Source organism: Struthio camelus, chromosome 2, assembly GCF_040807025.1.
Source record: "Struthio camelus isolate bStrCam1 chromosome 2, bStrCam1.hap1, whole genome shotgun sequence".
Classification (NCBI taxonomy): Eukaryota; Metazoa; Chordata; class Aves; order Struthioniformes; family Struthionidae; genus Struthio; species Struthio camelus.
The window spans coordinates 96,221,567-96,244,134 of NC_090943.1; the positions used below are offsets into that span (position 1 = coordinate 96,221,567).

The 22,568-nt window shown below is 39.5% G+C and overlaps 1 protein-coding gene across 3 annotated transcripts in view; it reads right to left on the reverse strand.

Annotated features, from left to right (window-relative positions):
- Positions 1–368: 368 nt before the first annotated feature.
- Positions 369–22,568, reverse strand: part of CDKAL1 (CDK5 regulatory subunit associated protein 1 like 1) — a 563,996-nt gene continuing 541,796 nt past the window's right edge. The window contains exons 20-22 of one of the 3 annotated variants that reach the window (XM_068931679.1): positions 9,849–9,927; positions 6,455–6,569; positions 369–931 (exon numbers count right to left, since the gene is read on the reverse strand). The gene's annotated coding sequence lies outside the window, so the exon portion shown is untranslated. Of the gene's footprint in view, positions 932–3,722; positions 4,335–6,454; positions 6,570–9,848; positions 9,928–22,568 lie in introns of those variants that run through there. The other 2 variants (XM_068931680.1, XM_068931681.1) reach the window with 2 other exon arrangements.

Genomic DNA, 22,568 nt, shown 5'->3' on the forward strand with positions numbered 1-22,568 from the left:
ACTCATGAAGATAAAAATCATCCACCCTTTAAACTCTGCCAAGCAATCTATTTTTTTTTCCATTTTCTTATCCCAGAAATGAAAAAGCATCTTTACTGCTATAAGTGGAAGAAGCTGTGCTGTTAATTTGCAGATCTATGCTGACATATTTTGTAAACTTATACACTTCATATGTATGTTCAGTAACAGAGCTTGATGGTAGAATGAAAGGGGCTTAGCGCTGCTTTTTGGAAAAAGCTATACATGTAATGGTGAAACTATTGCAAATTAGGGGAGCAGAACTGATGTTTAACTGCTGTTTGGATTGTTCACAGATTTCTATGCAAATCTAGCCATGAAAGGATTTATGACATCCAGCTATCTGTCAGACATGGTGAGTGTTCAACTCAGACATTTGTTTATATTTACAATTTTTTTGCCTGTAATGGTTCTTGTTTTGGAGTATAAGGCAACAGCACTATATTAAGCATATATTGACATCAGTAGTGAAATTCATTATTTAATGAGGACTGTAATATTGCACGCATATTTAAACTGTGGCTGCATGCGGAATGGAAATACTTAAATAAGCCTTGCATGACTGAATGCTACTGTCATTTTGTAACAAGGATAAATTATTAGTATACAGGTATATTTTCAGCAAGATGGTACAGCAGTTTTTCCAATTTAGTTAATGCAGTACAGTATAGTATCTAGCTTGAATTAAAAAAAAAAAAATCCAATGATTATATTCAGAAAGCTTCTTATTTTTCATTTGGGTCTTCAATTGTTCAATTCTACCTGCGAGCGTGCAGCCAGGTTACAGGTTTGGAAGGTCTGCCTAGTTCTGGCGATCCTTCAGATGTCTCTCGGGCAGGAGGGCTGCGTTACATCTTCTCCAGATAAAGAAGGGAAACAATCCTTCCTTCCAGGCGCAGTGAGGGTACCGAAGCTGTGTCGAACAAGAAAAAGTGGTTAGTCACCCCCTGCTCATCTCCTCCGGTGGAGGTCACCTCCTCCGCAGACCAGTCGCTGGGACCTTCCCAAACCTCATCTGGCTCCTTCTGACCGGGATGGGTTTGTCTTCAATGAGCAGCTCGGCTGCCACCTCTGCGAGATGGAGACCTCGGCAGAGGCAGCTGCTGCTTTTTTAAGGGATTCGTTCCCTGCCCTCTCCCAAGCCCTTGCAAGCCAGTAAAGGGAAAGCCCCTGTGGAGGTGTGCTGTTGGAAACTGTGCAGGTGCTGGCCTGTGCTGCAGGACCTGCTGCTCTTCAGGGTGACCTTCAATCTCTGACGTTTTTTGACAACCCTGCGCCCGCTCACAGGTAGCCCAGGCATCGGGCAAATGGAGCAGGCGACATGTCACTTCTGGTTTGGAAGAGTCTTCTGATTCTGTGGTTGTTGGGGTCTGAAAATAAAGGGGGCTGTTACTCAGGAGCTGTTAATGATTCCCTTGAAGGCAAAAAAAGTGACCACTGTAGCTGTGGATAGGTCAACTTATATTTCTTTTGCATTTCTATTTAAAATTGCAGAAAGGCTGGCAAGGGCTTCACAGTCCTGAAGGCAATTTCATTATGAGGTGCTTATTGTCACTCTCTTTATCTGAAACGAACATATTTAGATGAGTTCTTCAGTGTGTACTGCTGAGATAGAGCCGTGTTTATTCGACTTAGTCCTTCCCTCTTGTAAAGCAGGAAAATACCAGGGCAAACTTTGTGCTAACTAGAAAAACAAATCAGCTGCATGCAAGTTTTTCTTTATTATTTCCTCTATTATTAACCAAAGGGAAAAAAAACCCCAGTTACTCTGCATTTATCACAGTGTCTAGTATAAAGCATGTGATTCTTATGGTAAGTAGCAATCTACAGATGGCCAGGTGCAATCAACATATCTAATCTTATCATTCATTTGTTTTATTCGCAGCTGCAACAGTTGGTGTCAGTTAATAGGTTACTAACCATGAAGTATATTTATTTCCTTTTATCCTGCTTCAGGGCTACGGAAGTGATTTGTAAACTGTCCTAGCTGCTGAAATTACATTTAATTTCTGCGCGTGGCTTTTTTGTTATTACTTTGTGCCACTTAGGAAGAAAATGAGAAGACTGAAAAAGCATTTTTGTAAATGTTTTTCATTTGATCTATTTTCTTCCACATATGGATTTAGATTCTTTAAAATGCTGTATTTGCTCTCTGGTTTCTAATATTCTGAAGTAGAACACAAGTTAGTTATCTAGTGTAATTTCTTTTTTTTTAAAGTATGACTTATTTTGGATGAGGGCTTAGTTTTGCCTATTTAGTATCCATCAAGTCATGTAGTGGATTTGCTATCGACGCTTCCAAATAATCAAGCACAATCTGTATAATCTGAGCTTTAAACAATAGCCTTAAAACATCAGGATTGAATTCTGTTCTTAGCTTTATGGCTCACACTTTAGACAGTGGGATGTACAGATATATATACAGCAGCAAACCAACCAAATAACCTCCGAAGGCCTCCAGTATTCCTCTGGCGTAAAATTTAACAGCCAGTTTAAAATAAATGTATTTTCCAGTTTTTTGAAATGAAGTGATAGTCTCAGTTGTGTCATTTTTTTGTTTCACTTAATAAGGCCACTTTGCTGTTAGATAAAGGGTAATACAGTAACGATCCCTACATAACTTATGTGCTTGTGCATCTTACATGTTTTGCTTATATATAATCTCTAAATCTGCTCTTTCTAACAAAAGGTGTTTTAATAATAAAGAGCGTAGCAATCGTCACACGTTAATGTGTCTATAAGCAAATTGTAAACAAATTCTCAGAAGTAATGAAGTTGCCTGTACAAGTGATTGACAAAAAGAGAAATAAAGAGAAAAGAATCTCACAGGCTCTGATGCTGATTATGGCCTTAAAAGTGCAAGACCTGCAGTGTCTTATCATTGACGTGGAGCAGAATATAAGTCTAATAATTCTCAACTGTTAAATGTATGAGTTTAATGGAGCTGAGCAAATATTGCCGGCAATGATTTACCCCTTCAGATTAGCATCTTTCTTTGCACATGTTATTTTCAAATAGATTGGAACTCCCTCTGACTTTTTATTCTAACTTAGATTCTCACTTTTTAAAGCATTTTTGTTGATCTCTAATACTTAATCCAACACTATGTTTGCATTGCTGTATGCAACATTAACAAATAAGATCTTTGTTTGAAAAGCTCGTTAGCAGTTGTTCTTCGATTGAGAACAATATTTTATAATCTAATATAAATAATGACTGGAGGCATGCCAATATTTTGCACAAAAGCATAATCCTTCTTTCTGATCTGGCCTGCCTTTTAAGGCTCTGGTGCTCATGCTTCTTCTTACTCCTCATCATACTGTAGCAATTTGGAAGACCCTTCCCCAGGGCCTCACACACGTTGGTGGACATAATGCTAAAATCTTTTCAGCAAGGATCTCTCTACGCCAGTCACTCTTCTCTGTCACTGAGGCTGGAGACAGGATTATCTGAATTGATTAATACATTGCAAAATGTGTGCACATATAATTAGGCAAATAAGACAACAATAGTCATTTTAAAGCTTCCAGCTCAAGCAGCTTTTGTTCTTGGGAGGTAAAGCTACAGCCTTACCTGGTTTACTTGCTAAATCTGAACTTTACTTTCAGCAGTTGAATATCTAAATAGTTCACTATGTATGTTTGGTTAAACACGCTAATTCCAGTTTAATGCAGAAGATACTAATGTATGTATGGCATGCCTACCTGCTGTAATGTTTTATCCTTCAGATTGAGTGCGTTCAGTCATTGTCTGCATTGCAACGTGGGGCTAGGGGTGCATTTGAACTAGTGTTACAAGCTCAGGTCTTGATCCACAAGTAGACTGCGCAGGGTTTAGTGCAAGTTGCAAATGGCTACTCCGAAACTCTTGCATGGTTAGGTTGAGTAGATTACACTGGTGCCGTTAGTGACACCAGGGCTAGCTAGAAAATAGCTAGGCTGTGTCTGCAGAAAAAATAACCATGTTTGTTGCTTCCGTATAGCAAACTCTCACCTATACCTCTGCTTTGCTCTGAGAAAAATGCAGTCAGCACACACTTGTTCACCTCCACAAGTGTCTGTTGTGGTTGATCAATGCAGCAGAACCAGACATTCAGTTTATGAAGCAACCTTAAATCCAGACATAAGGACATCCCAGCCCAACACCCCCAGCTCCCCAGGTCTGGCGGTGGCAGCAAAACGAGCATCGGAGGGCTGGGGCTGGCAGTGCTCATCCTGCTGGGTGGCGGGCAGACAGGCTGGAGAGGTGCCAGCTGCTCTGCTCCTTGTGAATAGCCATCTGGCTCATGGAGTTTAAAAGTTTTCTTTTCCAATGACCTGTAAAATAACGGAAACATTTAACATAAACTTTAAACTGCAATGTGCTAATGCCAATAATAATTTTTTAACAGGGCCATTTTTTTATTATGCACTTATGTTCGATGGCCACAGTAACCTGCGGAGGCCCAGCTGATCATTCTGGATAGTACTGGCCTCTGGGCCTCAACTGGATTCTTTTTTGTGACTTCCATCCTAATTTTAAGACTCTGAATTTTTATTCATAAAAAAGAAAAAAAAATCAACCCCCAAACAGGCTGTAGTCCTCAGGATTTTAAAGGAAGCTCTAAAAGGCTGGGTGAAAAAGTCTGAAACTTCTTTTCAGTGATGCCTGCTTTTATCATTAGGGAGGGTTAGAATGTGCCTTTTTTATCTCCAGCGCTATCTTTGCTGCCCGTTGATGTGATTTCAGTGCTGATACTGTTAACACTTTTACTGCTGATCAAAGCAGAGAAGGAGGAAGCACATAAGCAGCATCCCATTTTGAGGCCATAACAGGAGGATGTTTAGGAGAGTAGTGCCGGTCCCTGCCCAGGTGACTCTGCGAAGCTGTATGCCTGAGGAAGAAGGGCAGGTCACCAGAGGTTCATTAACCAAAAGGGAATCAACCACAAGAGTAAAGGAGAACCACAACTCCCAACCATTCGGTTCCCCACTGGGGAGCCAGTTCTTCTCTGGTGGGGTCAGGATGAGATTTTTAGGTTCTTCTGATTTTCAAGACTTCTTGACTTGCTGACTCAGGCATGCCTCGCAGCATCTTTTATATTCCTTTCATAGTTTCACTTTTTCCTTTTTTTCCCAGAGCATAGAAAGCATAGAAAGCGATAACCTTTTGGTTGTTGGCTAGGCAAATGCTGAGATTGAGAAGCCCTCACAGGTCTCTGGGCGTTAGGATCCTATGCATATGCTTATTTTATCTTTATTTTTGATTGCAATGTCTGAGGATTTAGTCATGAAAACATCTACTGAAGGAAGATTTAGACTTAGGAACAGCAGAACTCATACAAGTCTCTTTAGAAAAACAGCTGGGGAAAACTGGAAATGGGTGTAGCTTTGGAGAGGAGTACTGCTCTCCTCCTCCCCACATGGGTTTTGCATGCAATACAAACCCTTAGGTACTAAATTAGATACCAGCCAGTTCATGCCTACATGTTCTTTTACTACTTGAATGTGGGCAACTTTCTAATGTGAGTCAATGCTTTATGAGACTACATAATCTGAGGTATTCTCTAGGGAGTGTTTTGTTTTGCTTTTGCCTTCTGTAGTACAGAGCAAGGTCCGACACCTAGTATCATCTGGTCAATCCACATGACAGGCGCTCCGCTTGACAGTAGCAGTGACCTTGAGCCTGCCTGGCTCTTCCTGTGCCATGTGCGTTTTGGCTTTTGCTCCTTTACTGCAGGAGCATGGGGGTGTTTTAGCCCTGGGAGTTCATCAGTTCAGAAGTATCTCATCTATTTCTTGTCCAAGATTTCTGGGGCCTGGATTTAGTAGTCTTCTCCAGTCACTTTGCAGGCTTTCTGCAAATCCTTCAGTTTAAAACTTTAAATGGAATCAGATTGATTTTGTTTTTTAATGACTAATCCCAAAATTATTTTAATACTGGCCATTCAGACCAGAATTGTCCCTGAAAGTCTACAGGAGAACGTATCCAGGCCAGGACAGATTACTGAATGCATGTTCTGGCAGACTTCAGTAGCATGCAAACATGACTGACTGTTTTACTCACACCGAACTATATTTTCTATTCAGGACCATTTTGTTAAGTACAGCAATTAAATTTGAGAGGTGATCTTTTGAGGCTTTTATTCACTCCCTTGTTTTGGGGAGAATCACAGGGAGGAATAAGAAAACACTTCTTCTTACTCTAGTACGAGGTACCTAGATTTTAAGCCTTAAAAAGAATGTCACAAGTCTCAGATGCCATTCCGAGGCAAATGAGCATGAAATTAAGCTTTAACATTAACTGTGGGCCTGAGGAGAGAAGTGAGCACTGTCGTTTGAAGGATGCAGCAACTTCACTTTCCATTCAAGGCAAAAGAGTTTGAGAGAGACCATTCCCCCACACTCTGCGCTATTTGTTGCCCAAGGTAATGTGTAAAATAAAATATGGCTCTTACTGTGCTGCAAAATATAACAGATGTCACAGGTATCCCATTGTACGGACTCTTCTGTTTGTGCGCTGCACTTTGGACTTCATAATGTCAGCAAGAGGCCTCTGCTGGAAATAGGCTCCTGCAGGGAGAAGGCAAGACAAGTCAGTGAAGCCAAGAAAGGACCTTCTATGTTGTCACTTAGAGGGCTAAACTTCTGATATACTGAAGGGACAGTTGATATCACTGGTATTTTTGGGACTATTCATATTAACAACAAGTTTTCCAAACAATATTAGGTCAGAACACTAAAAGGAAATTACTTTAGGGCACATCAGTTCAGGCAATATCATATACAAATGGAAATTAATGGTATACGGGGCAAAAGTACTCTTAGATTACAAAAGGTGTATGGTGGCTGACTAACTCAATAGCTGTATTGTGTAAGATAAATGATTCTCTAGAAAAGAGAAGTATTGAGAGGTCAGTTAAGTATTTGATATGGTGCAGCATGGGAAATTATTAATTAAACTGGAGAAGATGGGGATTGGCATAATGCTTGTGACGTTGGGAGAAATGGGGTCAGAGAGACCAGCTACAGGGTATGCTGAAAAGGGGAGGTTTGGCCTGGAGGGAAGTGAGTAGTGAAGTTGTGCAAGGATTGATCTTGATGTTTTTATTGTCTACTTTCATTGATGATTTGGAAGAGTATTGAGGAAATCTGCTGATAACACAAAGAGGCATTGCTAATGTTGAGGAGGATTGGGATTACACACAGGAAGAACAGGATTGTCTTGTGAATGGAGCAGGAGAAACGGGATAAGGAACTACAGAGTGCAAGTCCAAGCTTTTACGGGCTACAGTAATCAGTTTATTGTGGGATAAGAGTTCCTTGATTAGAAATGGCAATGGCAGAGAGAGTAATCTGGATATAAAAGTCTGTCATGGGAAGATGATAATCCATCAGGGTGATGCAGCCACAACACATCATAAATTTCATAATTTCAGAAAGTCATCATGATTCTAAGATCAATTTAGATTCTTTCAGTAAAGGTTGTGGAAACCATTAATACCATTATACAAAGCCTTGCTAAGATACTAGTGACCCTGGCACACTAATCATTCATTTTCAGGAAAGATGAATTCAAACTAGTGTAGGTATAGAGAAGAGTTACTCTCCAAGGGAATGGAGAAACCTAATGAATGCAAAGAGGCTAGAAAACATTGGTTGCTTTAGTTCAGCAAACTAAAGATTGAGAGGGGTTTTGATTTCTGCCAAATTAGAATAAACAGCAAATAAAGAAAGCAGCTTTAAAATAGCTAAGCTAAAGAACAGGTTTATCACAAGAATAAATGGATATAAAATAACTGTAAGCAAAATCAGAAGTTAGTATTAAATCCTAAGTTCTATATAGTGAAATTATGTGGAGAAAGCAGGATTATTTAAAAAATAATTTAAAAGGTCTGCCCAGCAGTCTTTACATTATATTAGTAACGCATTTCATATTTTTTAACCTTAATCTTGGCATTCTGTAAAAACATTTTTTGCTTGTGTTTACCTAAAATATACATTTTTATTACAGAAGAAAAAAAGATTTTTTTCTTGTCAGAGAATAAGCCTCCACATTTGGCTTTCCAGAAAGTGCAAGTACAGGGAAAGGCAGTAGCCTTGGGCTGCAGCCTGCCTCCTAGGCAAGTCATGTGCGTTGTCCAGCCACATACCAAAAGCTGCAAGGGGATGAAACACCATCAGCCGTTCTGGAGGCGGAACAAGTAAAGGCTGGTTGGCAGATCCTAATCTTCCAAAATGTTGACAGATAGACCTTAAACCTCAAGCATACATGAACTTGACTATTTCAGAAATTCAGTCACATTATGGTAAATTTTCAGAAAGATGCCAAACAGCATTTCTTTGGGCTATCAGATTTCCAGCCCCTGCTTCAACAAAGCAGGTTCCCAGCAGAACTATAAGGTGTGGGTGGTGGTGTTAATGTGGACAAGATATGGTTTTCCTTGGTCACAATATCAAAATAGGTTTAACCAAAACCTTTCAATAAATTCCAAGCCTTAGCTAGATGTGTGCCACGGAAAATTTCAGCCTACACAGTTCTAAGTTTTGCAAAATTAAAATTAACCAAAGCAGTATCTCACAGTAGGAAAAGAGTTGTTCATTTATAAGTACTGGTATTGCTTGTTTTTTATACAGATTAAGATTCATTTTGTAATGCAGTAAATATACATGATTTTGTTTATACTTTCACTGATGCATATTATATTATATTATATTGCAAATTTAGAATTTTGGTCTATAAATGTGACATACTCAGTTTCTTAGGCTTGTTGTTAAATCAATAATAGCCCTACAGCAAAACAAATAGCTGAGGCCCATAGCACTAGGAAGATCAAACTGGAAAAACAAAAAACTACTCAGTTTTCAAATGCTCCAGATTTTACATTTATGAGAATTCTGTACACAGCAACCCCTGCACCTCAGAGGATATTTGATTTATGCACATGTGCTAGCCTATGCAGGATTGGGGCCTCAGCTGTAACTGTTCTGTTTCAGACATTATGAAATTAATCCATTGATACCAGAAACAAGATCACGTGGTTTATGAATAATGAGACGGAGAGAAGGGAATGGGCTTTCTGGAAAACGGTTAACATAAATCAGAGAAACTTCAGTTCAGAAAAGTGTTTTAACACATACCATTTCAAATATGTGTTTAAGCATGTTTAAAATGAAACATGAATACAAAGAAGAATACACTTCTCTTGATTTTTAAAAAATTCGTAAATTAGGGCTTCTGTTAGTTTTGAGGCAATTCAATTCAGCTCTTAAACTATTCCAGAAAGAAAAAGGGGATAAATTCATAATGAATGTTAACTGCATCTGAGAGCTCAACCAGAAGAACTGGTTGAGCTTCATTTACTGATTATTTTTTAAATCATTCATTATATTCTTGTTTAGCATAACAGCACCTTATAGTCTCAGATATGATCAGAGATACACTGTATTTTGTGTGGTGTCAAAGATGCACAGAAACACTGTTACTATCCTCAGACTGTGGAGCAGAAATAGGGCACATAAAATCCTGGCCTTGTTGAATCAAAGGGAAAAGACCACCACTATCATCCATTTCAGGTCTCAAAAGAGAATAGTACATTTTATTTCCCTCAAAATTCTTTCTTCTTTCTTTTTCTTTGTCTTTTTTGATTAACTATATTTTACGCAGAAAGAGAAATAATTAATTTGCAAGGGGCATATAAAACTGCAGAAGTCATTAAACAGAACAATGCTGACAGTTGAAAGCAAAGAAGGCTATAAGCTATGTGTGACTGTGAAGCACTTTAATGTGGCTCGTGAGAGAGCTGTGGGTTTAAATGTACATCTGCTAACTGATGTGTGCTTGCGACGTACTTAATTCAATTGCGTTAGAGTTCCTCTGAGTGGGTGAGAGTCCATCGAGCACAGTTTCCTGTTTCCCAACAGCAGATGCCTATGAAAAACAAAGCACGAGAAACTGGGTAAGCCTAGAGTGGTGTTTCCACGTGTGCATCCTCCTAGTCCTAGCAGTCAGCAGTTTTGTCCTACATGGAGAGTGGCATGTTTGCCTGCTTGCATCTGTGTCTTAGTATAAAATGTAAATGTGTTTTTTTTCCCCCAGAGGAAAGGTGGAAAGTTCCTGGATTAAGGATGAAGAGAGAGTGGGGGTCATAGGGTGCATGGTCCTTATCTGCACAGCAGGCTCCAGTGCTCCATATGCTCACGCCTGAGCTTGTCTGCATTTGTGCACTGTTACACATGAAATGTGTGTGATAGGCATATCAAAAAGCCATGTACAGATATGGAAAATGATCCCCATGAAACTATTTTCTGGTACACGTTATGCAAAAATAATTTCCCTTTATGAATTGTAATAGTTTAGTGGTGCATTTCTTCTAAGATACTGTATCAATAAATGTAAAAATTGCACAAAACATGACAATTACATTTGAAGTTACATGGCTGTCTCAAGTGCAATTATAATGTAATTTGCTAGGCATGCATTTGTTCTGCATACATGATAACTGCCATGTACTTATTAAGGAGTAATTGTGACCTATAAAGCAAAATGCTTCCCCGAGCTGGCAAAACATGCAATTTTTGCACACTCTCTTTTCACATGGGTGCAAGGCCTGCATGACTTCCCTTGAGTATTCAGTGCATTAAAGCTATCTTTCAGCTCTGCATGGCACTACACTGCAGTAAATATTTATATTGGTAATTGTTTGACCTCTGCTTAAAGTAGGTTTGCCTGAGTGCTGTGAAAATGTTTATTCTTTTTATACTGGAGCTTATGTACACCACCTTCTCATTCCTCACTCTTTAAGCATATGATTTTTAAAAATGAAATGAAAGTAGTTAGCTCCAGCAGGTATATTGAGATGAATTTTAACGACCTTATTCATTTTGAATAACAGTACTTTATTCTGTAAGTAACTTCATTACCTCAGAAGAGTGAACTATGCTGTCTGTATGTAGTGTGAGCGGTATACAAGTGTGAGTACTCTTATGGTTCAGCAGTAAAACAAATTATAAATCCACATATAGAATGATTTCCATTAAGCGAGCAAAGGAACTAGTTATTTTGTTAATTCTAGCTAAGTGACTATGTTGCCACAGTTTCACAGATCCCAGCAGACTAAGCACGAAACCTGCCTTACGCTGTGATTTATTGCTCTACTTATTTTAGAATGTCAGAAAGATTATTTGCAGAAAAAGGCTGCTAAATCTCATTAAAAATACATATTTTAGTGTTAGGAAAGCTAAGCTGCCATCCCTGGTGGAGGAAGCCCTGGGCGCGCAGTGGGGGCTGCCGGTAGCCCAGCCTGGCCCACAGGACGCCTCCTTTCCCCACTTTGTTTTTTTTCTCGGAGGAGATGTGGATTAGCTCCTTGCTGCCTCGCAGCTGGATGCTGCTTTTTGATCCCATGCAGGATCAGGGCTTTCAGCCCCTGAACCTTGCGTTGCGTGCATGGAGGAGAAGGCGGCGATGCTTCAAGCCAGCACTTGCCAAATCAACGCACCTGGCTGGGTGGGACACAGAGCCGAGCTCTGACCCCTCCAGCTAAGGAAGGTTAGACCAGGCACAGTTGCACCTGAGAACTGAGAAGCGAAGCAGGCCAGTGCGGCCACTGGCGTTGCTGTGGGAGGAAGGGAAAGGTAAGAAATATGCAAGTTAAAAGGAGAGGAAATAAAGCAGATTTTTAAGTGCTTATTTAGTAACTTGATGGGAATAGGAAAAAAAAAGGAAATAATTATGTTAATTGATGATTTAGGTATGTAACATTATCAGAGTATTTCTACATAATTTTTTTTTTTTAAATTTTACACAAAATCCTACATGCTGTTATTCTTGGGTACAGCATTAAGCGGTATTGTGTCACACAGGGCCTGGCTCTGGAAGCGCTACTGATGAATGCTCACTTCAGGGAGGGCTGTTGAGGGAGCATTGGTCAGAACAGCAGATCCTCGGCGACTGTTTCGTTGAAATACCTCAAGTTTACTGCCTGAGTAAGGTTAGAAGGGAGTGTGTGGCTCTACTAGTGTTTCAGCTTGGCTCCAGAGGGTACTTTTGAAGTAAATCTTTCAGTTGTCCCCATTCACACTGCTTATGTCCCCATTGCAGAGCCTGTTTGAAGCATGCAGACCAGCTCCCTTTTGGATTAAACCAGACTAGGAGGTGTGCATCCACCCACTTCCATGGGTCCATACCAGCGCTGGTATGGAGTAAAGCCCCGGAAACTCATGTAGTGTTGATACTTGGTCCTTGGCATCAAATTTGTTGCTCTGTGACTCAGCTGCATCACTTACTCGGTGTTGTGTTCTTCCATCACAGCCTTTATAGCATACATGCCCTTCCAAGTGCCATCCTGAAGGATGATTGGCTCTTTAGCCTTTGTTGTCTTGACTGCAAGACTCCTCCAGACTTTTGCTGGAGGACTTTTGCTTACTGACTAGGGACTCTCCAGCACCATTTCAGGAACCTGCTTCTTTAGGGGTATATTTTGAAATTTATTGCAGAGTGTGTAGAAAATTAAGTTAATACCTCTGTTTCTTCCCATTCTTAAGTGAGTGAAAATAGAAGCCTGGAATGACTCTGAAGAAAACCACTAGTAACAGCCATGAGTCCATGACCACCCAGTAGTGGAGACTAGGTGGGGGGAACTGGGCTGTTTTAAATCTGGAACTGATTGCGTTCACTTTGGCACTTCCCTGTATGTTTGTTTCGATTTGCGATTTTAATTCCAATTTTTATTTTTAGCTGGATGTATTTTAATGGTTTAAATAAACAAATTGGACCTATATTCTAACTGTAAGCAACGCTGATAGTTGAAACTGTATCTATTAGGAGCAAGTCATTTTTAAATAAAATCATTATGTATCAAACACACACAAAAATATAGAGCCATGTAAACAATGAGCTTAGGGTTCTGGGTATAGGTGTGATTTTTTTATTAGAGGATCATAGTCCTGCAAGTTTGGGGAGAATTTCAGGTTCTCTGGGTGGGCTGTAGCAGATTGATGGCTTTTTATCTGCAGACAGCTAGCTGTGTTTAGCCAATACATTCAGTGTGCTCACTCAGTTTTGGCCTTTTAAAGAGGTTCCTCTACTTTATGCCAGATTTTTGGCTTTTTATTTCTCTCTGGGATCGTTTCCTTATTCATCCCTGGCACCACTGCTGTCTTTCTTAGCAAACAGAAATACCAACTGAAGCACAAACAAAAGCTTAAAAATCAGAAGCCCCAAATGGATAATCTCATAGACTATTCCATGATTAATTATCCGAGAGTTATCAAATGCCACATCCAAATAAGGTCAAACATGTAGCTATAATATTCCTTAGGTTACACAGCAACCCTTTTTCACAAGCTCTGATTTCTATTACAGAAAGTTTAAGCTGACTCCCACTAACGATGATAAAAAAAGAAGTCAATGTTGATACATTCTGCGCTATGTACTCAACATGTCAGGGAGATCGTTACTGACTGACATCAATGACATGGCATGGACAAAAAGATGTCTCTTTTGTGCCTGTCCTTTACTGACATTCCTGTCACTTTCTATTCACCAAACTCATGCCATGATCCTCTTGTGCTTTGGATCAAAAATTTCCACCGTATTGTTAGTGGTTTACATATATCACCATTCTGTTTTATTTTTCACAGTTTATTTTGTTTATATTTTAATTACTTGAATGGAAAAGTTTATTCATAGCATAATAACCAGCGCGCGCGCACAAACACACACACACAAATATATATATATAATTGGATGAATATCATGAGTTTATGAGCCCAAAGTCCCAGAGGGAGAGTCACAAATTCACATCATGTCCCCGATTTCACATCTAGGTCTCCACATTAGCTATAAATGTGTAAAACCGCATACCACAAGGAGGTAGTTCCTATTTACTACATATCTGAGGAGGCACACAGCTTTTTTTTTCCTTTCACCATATGGCTGGAGTAACTTGCACACAAGCAATTTGTTCTGATTCAGCTGTTTCAGCAGGAAGGATTTGCAGAAGCAGGATTGGGAAATACACAGGATTCTCTTTCACTTCTGTGACAAGAGTTATATTTTTAATTAGCCCTTGTTAGTCTTCCGAGGGCAGCGTGTAGAAGTTTAATTCTGTATCTCAAGTTTGATTCCCACTTGATAATGCCACTTTTATGTGTGTTTAGGGATTAATTATGAGACCATTTTCATGTTTTTAGAAAAGTCAGTTCTTTGGAAAATTCTGTTGAATAACAGTTTTAGATTTTTTTTTTTCTCTCAATAGACTTTACTTACATAAAGCTTACTGAAGATATAGGGAGCAGGGGGTGAGGGTGAATATGCTATTTCACTGAAATCTTAAGAGAACCAGATGTTGGGAAGATGTTATATAATATGTGTATATGATTTCTAATACCTGAAGGTTCAAGGTTTATAGATCGGGAAAGAATAAAAAGATAGCTAATAAGGGACAGGAAAAACCTGTAGACGAATGTATTCCCTGTTGCTTGGTTACAGACTACTATCAGTAAGACAAAAGCAACTGGATTCACTTAAAATCTGAGAAGTAAAAAAAAAACTGAAAAGGTCCATTTTTTAGTAAATACTAGTAGAGTAAAAATTTAGCATGTAAATATATGAATTGACTAAAAACTGTAACCAATATAAGAAACAAAGAATGCCTAGAACATAAAATAGCCCTTATTAATACACAGTGATATAGAGATTCTAAAATAATAGCAACTGAATGAATGTGTAGTTGAATATGATTAGGAAGGAAGAATGCAACATCCAAAGGACTTCTAAAGTGTTTTTGAATTCATAACTTCACATAATACATGGATATATTTTGTGATGTTTTAAAATTCAGCAGTAATACAGTATCCTGTTGGCAGTGTTGTGGTTAAGAGCCTGTGCAAGAACTGCACTTTAATATCATTCGCCCTTCAGTTTTCAGTTTAATATTTAAGCTGTTTCTAATTGTGTTCAGCTAAAACTTGGCATACAATTTATGGAGTTGGATGCAATTTTCATTTTAGTAAAAAAAGAAAAAGGTGGGGGAGAAAAGAGGCACAATTTTAATCTATGCTGTTCCCTGAGTTACTGAGTGGTAAACAAGGTAAAGCTTTCAGTATTTTAGCCATTGTTCCCCAAAACTTCCAAGTCTATTTTCTTACCCTAAATACAATGCAATGTAATGTAATATAGTATATGCACATGCATACATAGCCAAGAACTAATCAAAACATTGAACTTCGAACATTCTGTAACATAGTCTAAGAAGACCAAATTAGGATTTTGTTCATGGTGGTTGGGGGTGGGGGTTTATGGAGCAGAAAAGACGCTCTTTACACATTAGAGGAAATCGCGTTGTCCTTTCTCAACACCAGAAAGCTAAAGTGAAAAGTCAGTGTCAGACCCAAAACCCAAAGCAGGTTTTAGGAAAGTTCCTGAACTTTTGTCGGTGCATATGCCCAGTCCTGCATTTCATACAGCATTGACCCCCCAGGGCCTGCCCTCTCCCTGCACTGCTGCTGGAGCCAGCTGGCTTCCTTCACCCTTTCATCAGCAAAGATTGCAAGATATACACTTCAGCCTCACAGAGCTTTCGGGGAATAAAATACATCTGCCTATCCCAAAAGAGACAACAGGATTACAGGAAAAAAACTTGGGAGAATTTTTCAGCCTGTGGTTGCTGTATCTCCAGCCATCCCCAGAGAAGTGGTGGTGGTTCTGGAAGAGGAGAGAAATGCTCCTTCCTTTCCTTTGCCTTCCTAGGCTGTAATGGTTGGTGGAAAATGCATCCTCTGCCAACTACAGACCAGCTTTTGCTTGGGAAGAGCTGTTATTTAAAGACCCCTGTTGGAGGAACAGCCATTGAACTTATCCTGAGGTCCAAAAAAGAGACAATGGAGAGTCATTTCAGCCCAGGAGCTCAGCCAAAAAGGAGAATCATAACCACATATAAAAAGCATCCCTCCTCACCACTTCTTTTATGTGGGGCCTCTAAGCACACCCCCATTTTCTGGTGCAAGCTTCTGAAAAGAACCAATACACACTGCAGGGGATTCATTAGCACCCATTAAAAAACCACTAATCATCCAGCCAATTCGTAACAGCAGGAAAACCAGCATCCTTGGCTTTCTTCTCTCCGCCTAGACTACACGCTCCTTCCTCACTTCCATCAGAATTCTCAGAATAACAAATAAAAAAAAATTCTTGACTACCAAGCGAATGGCACTATGGAGGCACAGCAGGTAATTGAGGGGTGTGGTTTTTTTAATCGTAAAGGTAAGGAGAGAGCACCGAAATCTCTCCTCTAGACCTCTGTGCTCATTTTGCTGATTGCAGGAATAGCAGCCTTTGGGGCATTTAATAAAAAATGATTAAGGAGGAGACAGGACTGTAGCTACATTACTCGTCCATTAACTGGATACACACGAGAGCAGACATTTCTCTCCCTGAGGCAACATAGCAGTGGGCATGCAGACCCTGCATGGGTGCTCTACTCTTTGTACTGCCTAACAGAACTGCCGCTTAAAGATACAATGCAGTTTTTACCATTTTCATGGTTTTATTACAGTTTGTTTGGGTTTTAGTGCAAATTGCTAAATTATGACAGAACTCTATATTATGTCCACTTTAAGGCTGATGCAATTTCATGTGATTATGGTTGTTACAAGGAATATTAGCCCAGTGCAAAATGATTGCTTGCTTGCTTGAGTGTTGCTAAATTTCAGGCTAACACTTTGTGTGCATTTAGTACTTTATAAGGAAGTTGCAAAGTGTCTCACTGAAATGCACAGTCTACTGCAGTAATTGTGAGCAGCAGTTTAGCTCTGGCCTGAGCAAGCACGGCACTTCCACTGAGATCAGCGAGAGCTGATCTGTCCTAGGCTAAGGATAACGCAATACAACGTAATATAAATCCTTTCAGTAACTGATTGGTAAGTTGATTTATAGCAATTCCTGATGAAACTGCACTAGCCTTAGGTATATTTCAAGTATGTAGGCACGCGGTGAAGTTTTTCCAGAGCATGCGTGAAGTGCCACAAGGGAATCTCAAAGTGGCAGTGATGCACTGGACTCCTCCCGACTCTGAACTGCAATCAGTTCCCATATTTGCCAGCTGTAACTTAAAAGTTTTCCTCCTCAGTAAGCAGCCTGATTTTTCAGAGGTGTGAGCAACCAAATGTTCCCAGGGAATTTAGCTGGGAGCCATTGAGTGCTAGGAAAATCAGTCCAGGTTGTTAGATGCCAAGACGAGAACTCAGAAATGTGTTCTTGCCAGTTGAGACTGCCCTGCAAAGGTGCTCACCTGCATATTGTCTCTCTCCTGGAGCAAGTCCATAGACGTGAGGGGTTTTCTTAACCAAAAAACTCAAAGTTTTCTTGTAGAAATGTGGCTTAAAACCAATACTTTCTAACTCATCTACCTAACTACTATCATTAATAGTAACTTTTGTCATTAGCTGCACATTATGACATTGATTATTGCATGATAGAAGGAAATCAGCCCACTAAATGACAAGTTCTGTTTTGTAAAGAAGAAGGAAAGGAGGAAGGGAAAAGACACCACTGCAGACCTGCGTGCTCCTAATGAAAATGATGTAAATGGTACATACCACCCCAAAATCACTTCCAGGTGTGTATGAGTAACGCTACTCTTTCTAGCCGAATTTTTGTATGCAAGGTCATCCTGCTGGTGCTACCTTAGAAACTGGCCTTATTCTGTAGAGGACATTGAATGATAACACTGCAAGTCAGCTGACTGCTGTGTCACAGAGCTGCTGCTTTCTACATTATCGCAACTGCCAGAGCTCTTAGTGCTGCAGTTTTCTAGTCGCAGTGCGGCAAAGCAGACGCAAAGAACCAGGCACAAAGCAGCATAGATTTTTTATTCTCGTCTTTTTAATACGAGGGAAATTTTGCTGGAGTTAGCGTAGGAACAGACACACAGCCTGGATGTGTTGGCTTCAGCCTGGCAGCGTTTTCAGCTGAGCAGGGACTGCTCGGAGCTCTGTACCCAAATTGCCTCAGAGGAAGATCGGCTGGTCTCCCACTTTGTGTACTAAGAGTTTTTTTTACGCCACGATGATAAACCTGCAGGACTAGCACAAAGGAGATGGTACCTGTCACTGTGTGTTTGACTGGGGCCTTTGCAGGCGCTCCACTGCTGAAGCTGGGTCAGCGTCCCAGGGTCATACATATCGGTAATACAGATTGCCGCAATTTCCTACATCAGTCAGAGCAAAGCTCAAACAAGAAACCAGACTCTCTGACCTAAATCAGTCCCAGTCCTTCTGGATACAGGGCAGCAGTCGACTAGCGATGACACAACCAGCCATCAAGTGGAGAGTCTCTGGGATTGCAATCTCTATCAGTTGGAGCCTGTGAGAATGAAACACTTTCAGTTATCCCGTCGCTTCTCCTTCTTCTAATACTACAATTACTACAACTACTACAACAGCTACTACTACTACTACTTCTTTTTTTCTTGCCTGTAAGAAGCTATGAATTGTGCTTGGTCTCTGAATGTATATCTGTGTGGATTAGCCTGTCTATAATGCAGTCCTTATCTGCTCTTGCTGGAAATCAGGGCACAAAGTCAGCCTGCTTTAACAGTTGTTTCTTTCTGCGTGATGCTATGCAACTAGGATGGGTTACGCTGACAACAAAGGAACAAGCACAAAGCATCACTTCATTTTCTGGACTCTTACAGGAACATAGCTCTTCTTCGAGATGACGCCCTCTTCTCTTTTCTTTTCCGTTTTTTTTTTTATTCATCTTTTCGAAGAGCCTAAGAGACACCGTTGTGGATGTGGTTTTTAATGATTTGGAAAAGACAGCCTGTGGAGACTGCGATTTGAGACAGCAACACATTTAGGTTATTGCCAATTTGAAATACTTGGTTTGTGAAGCACAGCCCTAAGGGACAAGCTCAGTAACTGAGAAAGAGATTGTAGATAAAGAAATAAAAATGACAAGCGTAATGGAGGTTCTGCAAAGAGACTGTCAGAGAATCAGTTCATGGATGGCAATTTCACCAGTCTGAATCTGAATAATTCATAGATTGAAATTACCCTGCTTTCACCTTTCCATTTAAACCGGCATGATCTGAATCTGTAATAAATTTTCAAGATAAAGTAAAATGCCAATCTGAATCTGAAGAGCTTTTAAAACCAGATGCTACACCCTGAATCTTTCGATACCTTTCACAATTATCCTGTGAGAACCGCTCTTCATCACGAAGCACCATTACCAGTGAAAATTACTGTGATTACAATAGCAACAATAGAATACCATCAAATGATCTCTAATTTACCTAATTTACCAAGGCTGACTGTGTGCCCATTGTGTTTCACAACGTCTGGCATTGGATCAATATTACAGTGGAACAAAAATGCCTTAGTATGCGCTTCCTTTCGGTACCTTTAACTTTGACAGCACAGGAAAATCTATCTCCTGTTACGCATTTTTACAATCAGAAAATCTATGTGCCTGCTGTAGGATGTGATTGATTCTCCATGATTTTCTCTAGTTCCTGGGTATTGGATGTCATTATGGCACTAATTTGTTTATAACGTATACTCGTGCACAAAGACTGCAGCAAATGAGTAACAGCATAGAGAAATCTGCACTGCTACAGCAGTAGCAGCGCTCGCACAGAGGAAGCCAATACGAGTTCTGTGCCTTATGTGAATGATTACTCGTGTTGGAGTTAGAAATGCTTTCTAGCACCACTGGTCTTGGTTGTGCTATACGACAAAGGTACGCAAAAGCCACGGTCAAGGAAAACGATGGTGTGTGACACTGACAAGATTTTTGCCCTCTTCAGCAATTAGTATGTGATTGTGAGAGACAGGGTATGACTCTCTATGTAAGTGTGTGTATATATGTACATATGCATATGCAAATGTAAAGATATTATGCTTTGTGAATATGTGCTGATCATTGAAAGTAACAACTTTTTCTGACAAGCCAGGCACAGTGCTTTGCCACAATCTGCTCAGTTGTAACAAATCTCTGCTTTGGAGGTGTAAATTCTCTATAGGACAATGCAGGACTTCTGGAACAGTGAGTAGCATTTATGACATATGTTGGTGCCGATAGCTAGGCTACAGAACAGCATTCTAAGCATAGTTTGAGTCCTTCTGTCATAATCACGATGGGGAGAAGTAAGAAATATGTGTAGAAGGCTAGAAATAGGCATTCTTCGTGGAGACAACTGTATCTGCTGCCTGTATGTGTCTGAGTTGTACACTTGAGTTTTGTTTTTCATGTTATAACCAGATCTACTCTGCCTTCAGAGAATGTTTTCTAAGGAAGGAAGGTAAGTAGTATTTCTTCTTATTTAAATGACTGCTTTCTTTCTTTTGGGGAAAATGCCTGTTTATATCATGTTGTTATATAATACAGTTTGATCTCATAACATTTAATTGGGTGTTTTAGTATTTGTTCATGTTAAAACGGGATAAGAAAGTATATTTGAAAAATGGCTTGCTTTATTCAAAATACACTTGTAGAATTGCTGCGCAAACAGAATTAAAGATTGGTTTTGTACTCAGCTTTGACTCTCCAACATTATTAAATAAGAGCCTAACATGTCTTGAAACCTTTGGATTTTCGGTCATTTGCCTTCCTAAAACATGATTTACTGTATTTCTAAATTTCCTGCATATGAGTGGAGACTGTTGTCATACTAAAGGTGGAAGAAGCAGAAGGTTTTACAGCTTCAGCTCTGATAACAAAGGAATTTGAAAGGGGCACAAAATATGGTTACACAAAAATCTTGCATTTTAAAATATTTGTAGTTGTGATTTAGCAAACTGTTTTTCTTAGAGAACATACTCTCAAGGTACTGCACTACCTGGAATTAAATTTATCAGTGCTAAATTTATTTTATGCACTTTATTTTCACATGGTATTCAAAGGTTAACAAATAAAAATCTTTATACAGAGCAAAGACTGAAATTGGTGTGAAAGTGCAAAACCTACACTACAGTACAGTGGTAAAAAAACCCAAATGATTCAAGCCAAACTTCTTTGAGGATGAGTGTTTTGGTTTGATTGTTTTAAGATGACTATTTTATGTTTCTGTATGCATAAATACAATAGATACTGATACAACTATTATACTGCAAGGATCATGCAAACAGCAATTTGAGTGTTTTGAAAAATGCAATATCTGTTAGCATTTACATTATTATTACTACTACCATCATCTTCCAGTATGATATATTGCTCTGAAATCGTGGTCTGTTAACCATTTTGACACTATAGAGTGTTTGCATTCAGTTTCTTTTAACCAGTCTTGTCTGCAGTGATAGCCTGTAGAGAGAGAGTGGATGGTCATGGCATGCCACATTATAAACTGCAAAGCAGTGCTAATCCAGAGCCTAAATGCCCTTCACATTGGCGTTTTAGGGCCTGAATCAAATACTCCTGTGACTCACTCTGGAGTCTTCCAATTTACTTTGCATTTGAATTACTGAATTCTTAATGTGTCACTGGCTTTCTTCCACTGCTCCATACTGGCCTCATGCTTCAAAACATGCAGCGTTGGTCCAGCCTAATATTGTTTCTCCATGTAAGTCACTACAGTAGTTGCCAGAGGATGTTATGAGCGTGACCTCAGGAGCTGAGGTGATCTGTGAGACTCGCTCTATTATAAAGTACTCTGAAAAAGTCTGAAAACTTTGGGAAGTAAGCTCTGCATTTTGGGTTGGTGTGAGTTTCAAAGATGGCAGGACTGCACCGTGCCAGCAGGATATATTGCTCATGAGAATAGTGAAAAAGCATTAAAACATTTTCAAACACAGGCTCATGAAGTGAATATTACCAGTACTTTTTCATAAAGCACATCAAAATATAGTCAGCTGTACCACCAATGTATTTCCTAATACGGTTGTAGCTAATCAGGTGTATAGCTACAGCTGAAGAATTTAAGCTGCATGATTGCCTGGGCTGAAATAAATGGCAGCCTGTACAATATTAAGCTTTTAACATAAAGCCACCAATTTTAGCAATGATGGTTCATCTACATTATACTCCAAGATGCATTAGTATTTGCTTTTGTACTTATGCTTTTGTTGAATTATACTTGTACATAAATGAATCTGCAATGGCAAAACAGGGGCCAAAATGCTTCTTTGCATGAGTTCCCAATTAAATGAAATTATTCACTTGAGTAAAAGTCCCAATATATGTTCGGGTAGAACTAAGCCCTCAGCTACATTTAGACATTGATCTTGATTCAGTTGCACATATGAAAAATGCATTGGCGCCTGTTCTACTACCATTGATGTTAATGGCAAAACTCCCTGTGACATCAACAGAGAGAATGTATTGATTCCTTTGCTTGCATTACAGGCCTTTTGTGAAAGTTGTTCCTGTTCTTCTTTAAGAATCAGTATGGTCTTCATAATGTTAAATAAAAGATGCTTTCTGTTCACCAGGACACATGATCTGAGCTAAACATAAGCTTAAACCAGTAACTCAAGATAGGCTTATTAGCAAATTAAAGGGAACTTCCTGACTGTGGCGTTGCTGATAGTAATTAAATGTGCTCTCTAGCTTGTCAGTTCTGCATTCTT